Raw genomic sequence first — 13,637 nt, forward strand, 5'->3', positions numbered from 1 at the left:
ATCCGTCGGGACTATATTGAGTCATCCGTCGGGACTATATTTGAACATCCCTCGAGTGCTACATTTTTCAAATTTGAATTTACTAAGGTGTTTTGTTAATGTACTCATCAAGTTCATAACATATTCCCAACACAACTCAATGAAATCCAATCTTCTGTGGAACTACTTCTTTCACTACTCCTGCCAGATGATGCCAAAAAGGGGAGAAGGTAGTTAAGTCCAAATGCTCTACTATTCAAACATTAAAGAAGAAGGATGATAAAGGAGATGACCAGGGAAACCCTAGCAAGGGCAAAGGTCAAGGTCAAGGGCAAAGAAGCAAAGTTTCTTCACAGAAACTAATTTCTGGTTCTAGAAAATCTTCTACACAGAAGTGTTAGGTCACATAACACTGTAGAAGGTGGTTGAATACAGTGTTTATACAATCAAATCGATTTAACACAAGTATGTAGCAAAGATCAAGTATATTCAATAAACTCTGTTACAATATGAACTACTGTTCTCTCTCAGTGATGAACAAATATTACTAAGAGCTTCTAGGTTACAATGTATAATCTTCTCGATAATGATAACACATATAGTGTAAACCCTAAGTCTGTGTTTATATAGTACACTGTTACAAGATAACTTCTAATTGATATAGAATACAATTATGTCTCCTAAAATATATCAATCAGATATCTTCTACAAGTCTTCTAGTCCTCTAACTCTTTCCATGCAAATTTTCTTTTATTTTAGTCTCGATCTTCTCTTGTAAATCAGCTTCATTCCTTATCTGAAAGTCTTCGTGCACTTAAGTTCTGATATGACCTTAAGTTCTGATATTAAGCTCTGACTTAAGTAAGTCTTGATTTCAGTAAGTCCTGATATGTCCTGTTGTTAAGTTCTGAAAACTAAACACAAATCATATTAGACATGACATCTCAAATATATCTAACAATCTCCCCCAACTTGTAAATTATGCAAAATATACAAGTTAATAGATTTGATGATGTCAAAAACATTTAAAGTACAAATGCAATAAGAGTTTAACTAGATAACTAACTACAACTTACAGTCCTTGTAGCTTTTACCAATCTAACTGAGTCAATCTGAATCCAAAGTGATTCTTGACAAAGTTTGATATCAGCTTTCTTCTTCATTCCTCAAGACTTGAGATAGTGTAGTCTTGACTTGCTTCATCTCTTCACCCTGACTTCCAATCTGGTAGATTGCAGTCCTTAGAGCAGAGATATAGTTTCTTTCTAAACCATCATCCAGTCTTATTACCTTTGGATGAGAAGAATCTTCATTGTAGCATAGACATTTCTCTTTCAGTATCACTTCAAGTTTAGTAGAATCCTTCTTCATTGGAATCTCACTTCCATCATCTTCAACAATATTAGGAATGAATACTGTAACCCTTGAACCAGAAATTCTAGCTTTATCTTTTATGGTCTTCAATATGAAAGTTGACCATCTCCTGGTAATATCAGACTTTACCTCTAAAAGGTAATGAAAGAATTGAAGTTCTTTTAGTGATTTGTTTAGCACATCGGATTCTGACATTTGATATGTCCTTCCATCTTCAAGAAATAGAATCAGATTTTCCTTGACATTGTGCTTGTCATGAGCATCCAGTACCACTTGAACAGAGATAATCTTATCAAGGTGTTTCTGTGTAACATCTTCAAGAGGTTTGTCAGTTAACAAAAATGGATCTCTAGTAAAAACTTCAACTCTTGTCTTGATCTTAGCTTCATCAGAACCTAGTCCAGCCCTGTCTCTTGGTTCTCTAGCATTTAACCCAATAGTCATGAAATCAGACATCAATTGGCTTTTCTTTGGATGTGATGGTTTGACATTTTTCCATAGAAGTTTCTTTTTCAGCTACTTTCATCTTGTCTAAATCAACTTGAGCTATGTCAGAGGTTGATGTCTTGATAACTCTATCAGAACTTGCTGTTTCTGTTGTAGCTTGCAGTTCTTCACTCTGAACAACTTGAGCACTGTCAGAGGTTGTCTTTGATTCTTCATAAATCTTCCTTCTTTTAAGAGTTTGAACATCTACATCTTCAACAAGAGTATCATCATGAACTTGAACCAGTTTGCACACAGGTTTTATCAGGATTGAGGAATTTTCATCTCCTATGGCTTTATTGGTTCATCAACTTTTCCCTTCCCTTTGTTTTTGGGATCAATCTCAGATTGTGATCTAGTCTTGGGCTTAGATGTCTCAGTATTTGACTTTTCCTTGATCACAATGCCTTTTTCCTTAGGCCTTGGAGGTTTCTTTGCAACAGAAGCTTTTGGCTTTAGATTTGTCTTTTCAGCTTTAAATCTAGCTTCTTCCTCCTTGAGATTTTCTAAATCCATTCCTGGATTAAGTTTCAGAAATAATCTTCTAGCAATCTCTTCATCAAGTGTCTGAATCTTGGGATCCTTGTAGTAGACAGTAGTCTGCTTTCTCTTGAGCTTCAGAGTTTGCAAAAACTTCTGAGAGTCTTTACTTCCTCCTTGAATCAGAACATCAGAAATTGATATCAGATTTTGATTTTGAGCACTTGGTATCAGATTTTGAGTTTGAGTAGCTTCAGAACTTGTTTTCTTTTGAGTAGAAGATTTGTTTGCATCAATATTTAGTTTCCTTGAAGAAAACTTGTTGCTCTGCCCTTGACCTTGACCTCTACACTTATCAGAGTTTCCCTGGTCATCATCATTATTATCTCTTTTCTTCAGTATCTGAGTATTAGAGCATTTGCACTTAACTATCTTCTCCCCCTTTTTGGCATCATCAGGTAGTAGGAGAGAAAGAAGAAGTTCAACTGAAGATTGGATTTCATCCAATTGAGCTTTTTGAGAGGCTTGATTCTGTAGGACCTCAGAAATTTGGGCATGTTGCTGTTCTTGAATCTTCTCACTGGCTTCAACTTTCTCAGAAATAGGTCTGATAAACCTCTTTTTATCAAGTTTGGTCTCCATATCCAGCTTTTCATCTTTTTCAAGAAGTTTGTCAACCTTTTCATGAGTAGCAGAGTGTTGACCTTGAAGTGTCTTGACACTTAGAGCTGTGACTTTGAGTTGAGTCTTAAAATCAGAACTTGTCATCAGCTCATCAGCTTTAGCAATGTACTCTGTCAGAACTTTAGAGCTTGGAATGAAATCAGTTTCATTCCACTTCTTGGTCCACTCCACACCTCTGTGAGTATCTTCCTAAGGAATAAGAGCTTACTCAACAAATTTCTCAATAAGTGCCTCCTTTCTTAGAATGGGAGCTGGAGACTCAACAGAAACACTGTCTTCAGAACTTGAAGAAGACTCATTATCTTCTGACAGTACAAGAGTATGTGAGGCAACTGGTGATTCTGGAACAACTTCATCTAAGTTCTGATCATCAGAATTTATCTCTAGAATAGGTGTTGATGGAATCTCAGCATTTAAGATTGGAGAGTTGACTGTAGATGGCTGAGCTGCCGTTGGAGCTTCCAGATAAAGACAGTAGGGATATTTAGATTATGAATATCTATGTCAGAACTTGTGCCTTGTTCTTCAGTATTATCTGTAGCTTTGATTAGAGAGACAGGAGGTGTGAGCACTGTGTCTGGAACAGTGTCTTTTGGTTCTGGAAGGGCTTCAATGATAATTGGTTCTTTTGAGATCAGAGATTCCTAATCCCCTTCTTCAGATTCTTCAGTATCTTCTGATGGAGGTTGAACCATGTGCCTTCCTGCCCTCTGTTTCTTAGATCTCCTAGATGGTGTAGGAGTTTCCTGAGTAGCATCAGAACTTACAGTTCTTTTCCTCTTTAAAGTATTAGAACCCTCAGCTTCAGCATTTATCTGATGGGTTGACCCTTCAGCTTCTACTTCTGTCTGAAAAATCACATTTTCAGCTTCCATAGTCACAGATTCTGATGCATGAACCCGTGCTTCTTTATCATCTGACTTATCCCTTAGAATCATCTTCCTTCTCTTAAGTGGAGGTTGAGGAACAGACTTTGCCCTCTTAGGCCTGGAAGATGAAGGTCTGATGGTAGGTGCTGATGGTTGTTGTTGTGAGGATTGAGCTGGTTGGAAGTATGTTCTGATGGTAGGTTGAGTTGGTTGAGGTTCAGAGGTGGTTGATTGTGTAGTGGTTGGAGGTGTTGATGGAGGTTGGGTTGGTTGTACATCAGGATATTTAGCAGTGTATGTGGCTGGGTCAGAGTTTACTAAAAACTGTTTGACTGATTGTGGAATTTGGAGGGGTCTCAAAACAGTTTTCTTATTATTAGTAGATAATAAGTCAGTAAATGCTATCTTAGCAAGTTTAAATGATAAAATTAACTCACCTACTAGTTGGGTGCATCAGAGTTACAAAAGCTGTAAATAAGTTGACAGAATCTAGCAAAATATACAGGATTTGCATCAAAGTTTGAACATGTGTTTGCAAAAGTTCTGGTGATGCAATCAAAGAAAAACTCTACTCCCTCCTGATGTGGGGTCTCTTTAGTTATCCAAGCTTTTCCAAAGTTTTCTCATAGCCCAGATTGGCCATTAGCTGTTGAAGAGCTGGCTCCTCAACTGTTGAATAAGTGCAGTTTTATGGCAATTGTAGTGCTTGTCGAACTGTGGCCAAAGTCACCACATGGGCATCCTCCCCTATTGTAAATATAATGCTTGTGGACCCATTAGCACCACCATCATCATAAACTCCTGACCTCTAGAACTCCAGCACCTGAGTCCCTGAGATTGCTTCAGGTTGGGTCAGTGCATAGCCTATTTCACTTTGAGAAAAAAGTCTTGGATGAAGTAAAGTTCTGATGGGGCTTCATCCTTGCTCAAAATAGCCAAGTAGTTGTTGGGAACAAACTTAGCTCCATTGAAAATGATGTCTTTGGGTGCCATTTCTGTGAAAAATAAGTGATAAAATAAGGTGTACACAAGGTGTTTGATAAAAGGCCTGTACGAAAATAGCTTCAGAGAATATTAGTGAGAGAGAGAATAAGAGAGATTAGAGAAAGAAAAGTAGGTAAAAGATTATAAAATCTTTCAACTCCCATATATATACTCTCTTTTTGACAACTGTTATGATTGAAGCATAACAGACTTTAGACACCTGGCAGCATATCATTAGTCAAAAAATTATTAGTGGGCACGGGTGTTAAGCAGTAATAAATGTGCACATGCAGTGTTTCAAGGAAAACACGCTTCCCACTTACTACATGATTATGACTGTTTTTATCTCACCTAATTATATTCTGATAAAATATGACCATTACAGTATTTACCACAAATAAGTCAAGTAAATAAATAATGCCACGTAAGCATCAGAATTTCCATCAAGATTTTAATATCAGAACTTGACTATTATCAGATTTTAACGGTCATCAGAACATGGCTTCTGTACTCAAAAAGTGAATGTTTGTATCTGTGATTCTTCATACAATTACGGAATTGTTTCTTCAGATTTTAAGCATCAGAACTTGTCCTCAGAATCTATGCAAATGACACTTAACTGTTTTTTAAAAACAACTTAATCACCACAGTAATTTTCATCATTCATATGGAGTGAAAGTGTGTGCATTAGCAAAATATCAGATAAAGATTAAAGTCTGATAAACTTTAGTACATCTTAGAAATAAGGCATAACTAAGAAAAGTGCTTAAAATCTGTCATTAACAATGAAGTCTACTATAGAATAAATTTATGCAAGAATCCACCTCAACTGTTTGTGCTCATTTTATGCATCTTTTGAAATTCCTTTTTACAGTGGCTTCTCAGTGTAAGTGAGTCACAACTGCTATCAGAATTTATGCTATTATCAGAGTATTTCTCCAGTAATCAGAGAATGTGAAAAGTCACCAAGAAAAATTATTTGCTTTTCTAATGCATATAACTTAATACCAGCAATGCACTTGGGTCTTCCCTTCCACATATTTACTCTAGATCTCAAAGGAGTACCTGACTTCAATTTTCTTTTCTTTTCTTTTCTTCAGATAAGTGAGGCTTATCAAGCATGTGGTTCATCCTTAAGATTTACTGACATCAGAATTTGACAGATAAGAAGTAAGAATCTAGTTTGTCACTTAGTAATAAGATACACAAAGTAAATTTGACTAGGCTCAACATCAGAATTTTCTTGTGTTAATGAATTTCCACATAAACAACTAATTCAAACATGGGATTTCTAGTATGTTAAAGTCTACCAGGTCAGCATCTAGCACAGTTATCCTCATTGGATTGAATAGTCACAGAATATTCAAAACACTATCAGAGTATATAGATCCACATCAGATAATAATCAATATTTTATATTACAATTTAAGCACATATTAGAGAGAGATAAGACAATCTGTAAACACTAATCATAAATTCTGATGCATGAGAACAAAAACTATGCAGATTTTGAGAAAGAACCTGAAACCATTCCAAGTTCATTTACCAGTTTTGTAAAAGTAGCTTCACATAGTGGTTTTGTGAAGATATCTTCTAGTTGTTGATCTGTTGGAACAAAATGCAATTCCACTGTACCTTTCATCACATGTTCCCTTATGAAATGGTACCTAATGCTGATGTGCTTTGTCATTGAGTGTTGAACTGGATTACCTGTCATAGCAATAGCACTTTGATTATCACAGTAAATAGGTATTTTAGAAAATTCTAACCCATAGTCCAGTAACTGATTCTTCATCCATATAATCTGTGCACAACAACTTCCTGCAGCAATATTTCTGCTTCTGCAGTTGATGTGGAAATTGATTTCTGTTTCTTGCTAAACCAAGAAACCAATCTGCCACCAAGAAATTGGCAGCTTCCACTAGTGCTTTTCCTATCTATTTTGCATCCTGCAAAATCTGCATTTAAGTAACCTATTAGCTTAAAATCTGATTCTCTAGGATACCACAATCCTAGATCAGCTGTACCCTTAAGGTACTTGAAAATTCTTTTCACAACTATAAGATGAGGTTCTCTTGGATCATCCTGAAATCTTGCACAAAGACAGATATCATACATGATATCAGGTCTACTTGCAGTTAAATAGAGTAAAGAGCCAATCATACCTCTGTAGTTAGTAATATATAATTATGAACCAGTATCTTTATCTAACTTGGTTGCAGTGGCCATGGGAGTGGATGTAGTTTAACAGTCTTGCATTCCAAATTTCTTCAGTAAATTTCTGGTATACTTAGATTGATTTATGAAAGTACCTTCTTCATTTTGCTTGACTTGAAGTCCCATAAAATAGCTAAGTTCTCCCATCATACTCATTTGTTATCTTGACTGCATTAGCTTTGCAAACCTTTCACGGAGTTTGGCATTTGTAGAACCAAATATGATATCATCAACATATATCTGTACCAAAAGTAAGTCCTTTCCATGGTTGAGGTAGAACAGTGTTTTATCAATTGTACCTCTGTGAAATCCACTTTTCAGAAGGAATTGAGCTAAAGTCTCATACCATGCTCTTGGAGCTTGCTTAAGGCCAGAAAGTGCTTTATCAAGCCTGTAGACATGATTTGGAAATTTTGAATCTACAAAGCCTGGAGGTTGTTCAAAATATACCTCTTCTTCCAAATCTCCATTGAGAAAAGCACTTTTCACATCCATTTGAAAGACATTAAACTTTTTGTGAGCAGCATAAGCATAAAAGATTCTTATGGCTTCCAATCTAGCAACTGGTGCAAATGTTTCATCATAATCAATACCCTCATGTTGAGAGTAACCTTTAGCAACCAGCCTTGCTTTGTTTCTTGTAATTATGCCATCACTGTCAGTTTTGTTTCTGAACACCCATTTTGTGCCAATAATTGATCCTTTCTTTGGTCTTGGCACTAGGGTCCAGACTTTATTTCTTTCAAATTCATTTTACTCTTCCTGCATTGCTTGCACCCAATCAGCATCTTGAAGAGTTTCATCCACTTTCTTTGGTTCAGTCTGAGATAGAAAGGAATGATAGAGACATCCATTTGATGTTGCAGTTCTAGTTCTGACACCTGCTTCAAGATCTCCAATTATTAAGTCAGGTGTATGTGATTTGGTCTACTTCCTTACAGATGGAAGTTATTCTCTAGAACTGGATCCTCCCCCATGATCTATGCTATCTCCATCAACATTTTCTGATGCTCCCCTATAGTTATGCTCTCTGAGACTTCAGAATTTGAGTTGGATCCTTCAGGATTTGAAGTATCAGAGTTTCCAGAATTATCAGAATTTGGCTCATCAAAACTTGATGAATCAGAACTTGAAGAGCCAGTGACAGGTTCTGATGCTTCTTGAAAGTCTTGAGTTGTGGTAGGATCTTCAGCTTGCTCCCCCTGAACATGTGCATTTTCCTTTGGAGCAATTACAACACTTTCAATGTCATCAGAATTTAACCCAGAACTTACAGGATCAGGATTTAGGTCATCAAAATTTACAGAATCAGAATTTACATCTTCATTTTCAAATCTCAGCTGATCATGATCATTGAAATCTTCAAGTCCAGTAATCTTTTTATCATCAAAAGATACATTGATAGATTCCATGACAACCCTTGTTCTTAAATTATAGACTCTGAAGGCTTTTGTGGAAAGTGGATATCCAACAAAAATTCCATGCTATTTGCAGAACTCTTCCATGATTGAATTCTTGAACTCAGTGCCATTATCACTTCTTATAATTTTGACAGAATCTTTGACCAATTTATCCAGCTGTCTGACATGATCAGTTAGAGTAGATGCAGTCTCATTCTTCTTGTGCACGAAATACACCCAAGTGTATCTTATGAACTTTATCCACTATAACCATAACATATTTTTTTTTGCATAGACATGACATTGACTGGACCAAATTGATCAATATGCAGTATGTGACAAGGCTCAAGAATTGAAGATTCAGTTTTACTCTTGAATGAAGATTTTCTTTGTTTTGCCTTTTGACATGAATCACAAAGGCCATCAGGAGCAAATACTGATTTTGGCAGTCCTCTCGCAAGATCTTTCTTTACTAGCTCATTTATGTTGTTGAAATTTAAATGAGAGATTCTTTTGTGCCAATTCCAGCTTTCTTCAATTGATGCTCTACTCAACAGACAGATTGCAGAACCATCAAAACTTGTTGAAAGTCTGGCTTCATATATGTTACCATCCATGTAACCTTTTAGAACCACTTTGCTTGTAGAATTGCTTACAACTTCACAGTGTTTTTCAAAGAAATCCACATGATAACATCTGTCATAGATTTGACTCACACTTAGCAGATTGTGTTTTAGTCCTGACACAAGAGCTACTGATTCAATGATGACATTCCCAAGATTGATATTGCCATATCCCAGAGTTTTTCCCATGTTGCCATCTCCATAAGAAACTCATGTGCCAGCTTTCTCCACAAAGTCTGATAGCAGGGCTTTATTTCCAATCATATGTCATGAACATCCACTGTCTAGCACTAGGATATTTTTCCTATTGCCCTACAATCACAAAGACCACTATTGGTTAGTTTTAAGGACCCAGACTTGCTTGGATCCTTTGGCTTTTTTGAGTTTGCTAGCATTTGTAGCGGATTTAATTTTAGAGTTTATGCTAACATGCTGTTTATCATAATTTATATCAGACTTTGTATCAGACTTTGCACTAGAAGGAATAATACTAACTTTCTTCACAGAAGGTTTTATTTGATAATAATCATAGTACAAACTATGATATTCCTTACAAGTATAAATGGAATGCCATAAACTACCACAAAAAAAACAAGGATTTTATGGCTTAAACCTAATAGACTGACTCTTAACTCCTGATTTAGGAGGTAAAGAGTTTATATCTTTATTTTTCTTACAAAAAAACAAGATGGTTAGAGTTTCCACAGTTATAACATTTCTTTCTAAGAGCATTAGGAGCAGGCATATAATTATTGCTTTGATTCACACCTTCCTTTCCATTCCTATTTTTCCTAGCTTCCTTTACCTTGTTCATATTTCTAATCTCTTTCAGCTTATGCTTAAGCTGCTTCTTTCATTAAGACTATGTTTACTTCAGCTGGTTTATCCAGTTTTTCAGAAGTTGACTTTTCTTAAACTTCTGTCCTAGATTCTTTCATCTTTTCAGAATCAGACTTTACAGTTTTTGCTACAAACTTAACAGGATTTACCTTTGTCTTAGCAGTTTGTTTAACAACAATTGGCTCAATTTGCCCAGTTCCTTTCTCACTTTTATCATCTCCATAACCTAAGCCCTCTTACCAGTTTCCACTACTTAGTAAATTTTGAGTTGTTCTGCCAGAGTTAGTCTAAGTTCTGATAATCTCTTTTTCCTTTTCTAAGTCAGCTTTTAGAGATTCATTCAATTTTAACACTTCATCTCTAACATACAAAGCATCATCTCTTTCTTTCTTAGTTTGATGAAGAAAAACTAACTCATTTTCTAAATAGTCATTTCTCTTTTTAAAAGCAAGATTTTCAGATGTTAATCTTTCACAAGTTAAAGTCTGATCTCAATAACTAATGAACATGGTTTTAAGATATAATCTCAACTCAGTAATATCATCAGTATGAAAATCATAAGTTGTTTGAGGTACCTTTAATTCAGTAGTTTCAGGACTGCTATCTACATTTGCCATCAAGGCATAGTTCACCTCATGTTCAGAATATGAAGTGTCTGTCCAGCTTTTCTTCTTTGTGATAAGTGCCTTGCCTTTGTCACTTTTTCCTTTCTTGCAGTCAGGAGATGTGTGGCCTCTTTCACCATAATTGTAGCATTTGACATTTGAGTTTTCTCCTCTGTCAGACTTTCCTCCTTTGCCTTCATACTTTCTGAACCATTTCTTATTAGAACTTCCACTTTTCCGGGAAAACTTCTTGCCCTTTCTGAATATCCTGTAGGCTATCTTTGTGATACCCTTCACCATAAGAGCACATAGTTGCATCATCTCTGCATCAACATCTATTTCAGGTAAACTTTCAGTTTCTGAATCATCATCCAGAATATGATGACTATGAATCAGACTTTATGATTAGAGCCTTTCCTTTCCCCCTCTTTGAGGCAACCACTTTAGGAGATTCCTCCTCAACTTTAAAAGCAACTGTCCTTGACTTTCTTCCATGCCTCTTGCTCCTTTGATCCATCTCAAGTTCATGAGGATTTCATCAAGAGTAGTTTCAGTAATGTAACGCCCCCAAATCCAGGGTCAGAGGATTTGGTCGTCACTATAAAACCTCAATCCAAATTAACCTATTAAATCAAAATGCAAATGCCAGCGGAAGATATTTAGCAGCTATGACCCCAAACTAATCCAAGATCTTTTAAGGTTACAGTTCTAGAAACAAGAAATCCAAATTTCACAAATAAATTTTTCACTTTCTTTTAAAACTCTTTTCAATAATTCTCAATCTCAAAACTTAACCCGCTAGTATAACTTCGAAAAGAAGTATACTAGGCCCTACTATAAAATACACAACTAATATAATATAATATAATATAATATAAACAACTTTATACAATAGAACTTACACTGGTCCGCAAAACCTGGACCAACCACCTTCCAAAAGCTTCTTTTTGCTTCCTCGAATTACGCGGCTAAATAGTGCAAGTTAATCCTCACTGGAGGTTAAATTTGAAAACAGGCAAGTATGAGCGAAAGAAATGCTCAGCAAGATCATTATAGCGAATATAGGGTCATTTTTATATAAAACCGACATCTACAATAGCGCATAATATTTTAAAATCATAATTGCTGAATCAGAAAATTTTATTAAAGGAACCCCATAATTGGTTCCTTAATTGTGTTAAAAACCATTTTGGTAATTTTGAGCGAATGCTTTAGCAATACTTTGAATCTTGACGAGAATAAAACTCGTAAAACAGTGTTTACGGAAATATCGTAAATCACAATAACATGAAACAATGATTATAGAATGAATTAAAAACTTTATTCAAAACCGAACTCTTGATATTAATACCCATTTTGTTGTCATATCAAATTAGATATCAATACGAACTTTGATGCTCACAACATCCCATACTGAAGTCAGCATCAATCATCTATACTAATACCACCTTTGATATTTAACACAAAGTAAGTATCAGCATCAATCAGAACTGAATCAAAACCGCTTTCCACCTTTTATCCGAAACAGAAACAGTTGATAACCATTTATTCTATGAATATCAAGACAATTTAGAAACAACAGTTTAGATTGGAACCAATTATATTTCATGTTGTTCCTGATGATCAATCACGAAACAGCACCGGTATCCCGAAGCCATACCATAAATATAGGTACTACCCGTATCCTGCAGCCATACGGTACTTATAGGGCGCCAAAAAAGGCATATACTCGCCTTGAAAGATATTACAGCTGGACCGATATCTCGATCACCTACGCTGTAACCAGTAACCAGTAACCATTCCAATATTAAAACCTTTTTATTGAAAAAGGAGCCGAATCAATCGACATCCTAAATAATTTTATTCCCCCATTCACTTGGGCAGAAATACTAGGAACAAAATCATTTTTCTCAATCCCAAAAATTTATAAATCCATTCATTTGATAAGTAAAATCACTTAGCTATTCTAAACATAGAATAACAGAAGAGTACTTGCATAAACAGAATCATCTAATTCAGCGATATGTAAAACATTATTTATTCTGAACTGAGAATAGGGAAAGAAATACTAGCATAAGAAAATTTAAAATAAATATCACTTGAACAATAAGTGGTGATAGGGATACATGCCTTTGGGTTTTTAGCAGTTAGTCACACTCGCAAACACGCATCTATTCTAACATTTTGTTTCAAGACATCACCGTCTTTATTCTACTAATTCTTTGGCCTGCTGCTCATGCAGTGCTGCAACCCAATATTCCACACTATTCAACTCTAGTCTTCATCCATTTCATCTGGCCTTGATCGTCTTGAAAGACTCGTATCTATAATTAGAAGATACAAATTTAATCGTCTAAACGATAATAACTCGACGAACTGCGCGTTAAAACCCTATTGTCTACCCATACGATAGTCCACACATAAATATAACATACAAACACAGGACTCTTGACCCACATATGCACATAATTCACATAGCATGTATACATGTAATTCACGTATCATATAATTTATCACATATTACTCGGTTCGTCAAAACATTCGACTCGGTACACTTAAAACTAAAATCAGGTCAAAAATTTGATTTTCGATCAAAAATTGACTCAGAACGATTCGTAAAACAAGAGACCTTTCGAAACAAAAGAATTCGGGTCTCCAAAGTATTTTTAATGAAAGCAGAATATTTTTCGGAGTCTAGACGCGTTCATTTCGTATTAATCGGATGAACGGACTATTTTCTAAAAATAAAATAAGAATAATTCAATTATTAATAATATTAATTGAATATTTAATACCTATATATAATTTTAAAAACTCAAATAATTTTAGAAAATTATTTGGCTCAATTATAAATAATTACACTTCATTAAACTATTTATAAATAAAATTAGTTAATTAAATAATTAATCAATTAATCCAATGAATAAATAATTAATCAAAACAAATTATAAATAATTGAATCAAATTATGAGTTTCGAAAATAATAAAAGATAAAAATTTGAAATCGAAATAAATATTTTAGAAAAAAATTTGAAATAACGTCTTTGTAAAACGGATTTTTCCCGGGGTCATACCCCTCAAAATCAATCACAAACC

This window comes from Apium graveolens, chromosome 3 (genome assembly GCF_009905375.1).
Source record: "Apium graveolens cultivar Ventura chromosome 3, ASM990537v1, whole genome shotgun sequence".
Lineage (NCBI taxonomy): Eukaryota > Viridiplantae > Streptophyta > Magnoliopsida > Apiales > Apiaceae > Apium > Apium graveolens.